Consider the following 4,048-nt stretch of genomic DNA (forward strand, 5'->3'; position numbering starts at 1 on the left):
GGCTACATAGAGTGATAGTGATGAGTCAAGCTCTGAAGAAGAAGAGTCTCATGAACAAGCCAACTTATACCTTATGGCACATGAAAATGAGGTAAATACTGAAACTCCTAATGACTTTATTTTTGAAGAACTTCAAGAAGCATTTTATGATCTAGTTAATGATCTAATGAAGTTAGGGGTAAAGAACAAAGAATTAAAATCAAAAAATTAATCTTTACTAAAAAAAATGAGATTATTTCAAATGAAAATCCATCTTGACACAAGAAAATTGAAACTTAAAAAATAAATTACTAAGTTAAAATCTATAGTAAAAAAATTCACTCTAAGTTCAAATAAACTTCAAATGATACTTGATAATCAAAAGACCATTTATAATAAAGCTGGTCTTGGCTACAACCCTTTAAAGAAATAAAAATTTTAAAAAATATCTATGTGAACTCATCAAGCAACAAGTTTTCGAATATTACTTGCTTTAAATGTGGTAAAGAATGACAAAATTCTATACATATTTTTCAGCAAATCTAAAAATTCTAATGTGAAAAAAATATGGGTTTCAAAAAAAACCATTGTGACTAACCAAAAAGGACTTAAGAAAACTTAGGTACCTAAAGTCAAAACTTGATTTTTGTATGCAGGTGTGTCTTGCATCCCAAGCAATAAATCGAAAATGGTATTTTGATAGCGGATGTTCAAGACACATGATCGGTGATGAATCTAATTCATCACACTTGATGCAAAAGATGGAGGGATGGTCACCTTTGGAGATAATGACAAAGAAAAGATCATCGATATAGGTAATATTGATATTACTCCCTCCAAGTATATTAAAAATATTTTATTAGTAGATGGTTTGAAACATAATCTATTAAGCATTAATCAATTTTATGATAAAGGGTACAAAGTTATTTTTGAATCTTCATTATGCATAGTAACTAGTCCTAATGATGAAGGCATTAAATTTGTTGAGCATAGACATGGTAATATTTATAAGGTAGATTTGAATGATCTTTTCAAGATAAACATGCAATGTCTAGTAGCCTTGAATGCCAAAATTAATGAGACTAGTTGGCTTTGGCACCGTAGGCTTGCACATATTAGCATGCATTTACTTTCAAAACTTATTAAAAAAAAATTTTACCGATTTACCTAAATTAAATTTTGAAAAGGATAAAATTTATGATGCATGCCAATTGGATAAACAAACAAAAGTCTCATTCAAATATAAAAATATTATTTCAACTTCTAGGCCATTAGAATTATTGCACATGGATTTATTTGGACCTACTAGAACCACTAGTTTAGGTGAAAAATGTTATGGCTTTATAATTATTGATGATTTCTCTTGTTTTACATGAGTTTTCTTTCTAACACATAAGGATGAAACTTTTTATGTGTTTCAAAATTTTATTGAAGATTACTAATGAAAAAGGTTTCTCAATTCAAAATATTCAAAGTGATCATGGAATCGAATTTAAAAATTTAAATTTTGAAAAGTTTTGTGATGAAAAAGGCATTGACCACAACTTTTCAGTACCTAGGACACTCCAACAAAATGGGATAGTAGAAAAAAAAATAGAACTCTTGAAGAAATGGCCTGTATCATGCTATATGAAAACAACCTCCCATGATACTTTTGGATGGAAGCAATTAACACGGCATGCTGCATTTTAAACCATGCTTTAATTAGATCAATTCTAAAGAAAACACCCTATGAGCTTTGGAAAGGAAGAAAATCAAACATTGTATTTTTTCATATTTTTGGTTGTCGATATTTTGTTTTGAATAATGGTAAAGAGAGATTAGAAAAATTTGATACAAAATTCGATGAAGCTATTTTTCTTGGTTACTCCTCTTCTAGCAAAGCTTTTAGAGTTTCCAACAAAAGAACTTTAGTGGTAGAGGAGTCAATACATGTTTTTTTGATGAGACTAATGATCTTCCTTCAAGAAAGTATGAAGGTATTGATGATGCAGATCCTCTTATAGAAGGAATGAAGGAGCTCATCCTAAAAGACTCAACAATTCAAAATGAAGAAGAACATGAAAACAAACAAGATGATGAAGGTGAAGAACAACAAGAACAATCTCAAGGTACAAATGATCTATCCAAAGAATTGAGGTATGATCACAGTCATCCCAAAGAACTAATTATTGGTGATCCTACACATGGAGTAAAAACTCCTTCTTCACTTAGAGATGCATACAATCATTTTGCATTTGTTTCTAAATTTGAACCTAAAACCATAAATGAAGCTGAAAAAAATTATAATTGGATAAATACAATGCAAGAGGAACTTAATCAATTCGAAAGAAATAATGTATGAACTTTAATATCAAGACCTAAAAATTATTCTGTAATTGGCACAAAATGGGTATATAAGAATAAATTGGATGAACATAGAAATGTGATTAGGAATAAAGCAAGATTTGTTGCAAAGGATTATAATCAAGAAGAAAGAATAGATTTTGATGAGACCTTTACACCTGTTGCTAGATTAGAAGTAATTAGGCTTTTACTTGCATATGCATGCTTTATGAACTTTAAGTTATTCTAAATGGATGTCAAAAGTACTTTTCTAAATGGTTATATTACTAAGAAGTATATGTAGAATAACCTTTCAATTTTGAAAATCATACTTTTCTTAATCATATTTTCAAATTAAATAAAGCTTTGTATGGTTTAAAATAAGCACCTAGGGCTTGGTATGAAAGGTTAAGTAAATTCTTGCTTAATAATGATTTTTCAAGAGGAAATGTAGATACAACCCTTTTCATTAAAAGAAATCATGATGATATCTTACTTGTACAAATATATATTGACGACATTATATTTGGGTCTACTAATAAAACTCTTTGTCAAGATTTTGCTAAGCTCATGCAAGGGGAGTTCGAGATGAGCATGATGGGAGAACTTACATTCTTCTTCGGACTCCAAATCAAACAAACAAAGGAAGAGATCTCCATCATCCAAAGCAAGTATACAAGAGAACTACTCAAAAGATTTGGAATGGAGAGCTCCAAAGCAATTGGTATACCTATGAGCCCATCATGTAAGCTTGACAAGGATGAAGGAGGTAAAAATATAGACTCAAAACTTTATAGAGGTATGATTAGTTCTTTATTATATTTAACTGCTAGTAGACCAGATATTATGTTTAGTATTTATCTATGTGCTCATTTTCAATCAAATCCAAAAGAATCACAGTTAAATGCAGTTAAAAAAATTCTTAAATATTTAAAAAGTACACAAATTTTTGGATTATGGTATTCTAAAGACTCATCAATTGACTTAATAGGATATTCAGATGCTGATTTTGCTAGATGTAAATTAGATAGAAAAAGTACTAGTAGAACTTGCCAATTTCTAAGAGTTAACTTAATTTTTTGGTTTAGCAAAAAATAAATTCAGTAGCACTGTCTACGGCCGAGGCCGCATACATTGCAGCCAAAAGTTGCTGTGCTCAAATCCTGTGGATTAAGCAACAACTTGAGGACTTTGGCATCAAACTAATGAAACTCTCATAAGATGTGATAACACTAGTACTATTAATCTAACTAAAAATCTAATTCAGTATTCTAGATCAAAAATATTAAAATTAGACATCATTTCATAAGAGAACATGTCCAAAATAAAGATATAATTCTTGATTATGTATGTACTAAAAAATAATTGACTGACATCTTTACCAAGGCCTTAAGTGAAGATAGATTTTATGAAATTAGGAGAGAATTAGGAATCCTTGATTTTTCAGCTTGAGTATCTTTTGATTCCAAGTTCAATTTGTCAAAAATTCATTGAACCAATTTTTTTTTAAGCTAAATTCACATCTCTCCTTTCTTAAAAGCTCAAAAATATCCTTCAAATAATCAATCTCTCAAATAGACACTCTTCCTTCAAGTTTCAAGCTTTTTCAAAATTTCTCTATCATTTTTTTAATTTTTCCTTACCATGAGTCGACCCCTAGGGTCGATCCTAGGGTAAACTTGTAATTGTTTATTAAAACCCATCGGGCTCAGTTTTATTGAGATTTCTTCGATTGTAAAGAGCC

This window comes from Elaeis guineensis, chromosome 7, assembly GCF_000442705.2.
Source record: "Elaeis guineensis isolate ETL-2024a chromosome 7, EG11, whole genome shotgun sequence".
In the NCBI taxonomy this organism is placed as follows: Eukaryota; Viridiplantae; Streptophyta; class Magnoliopsida; order Arecales; family Arecaceae; genus Elaeis; species Elaeis guineensis.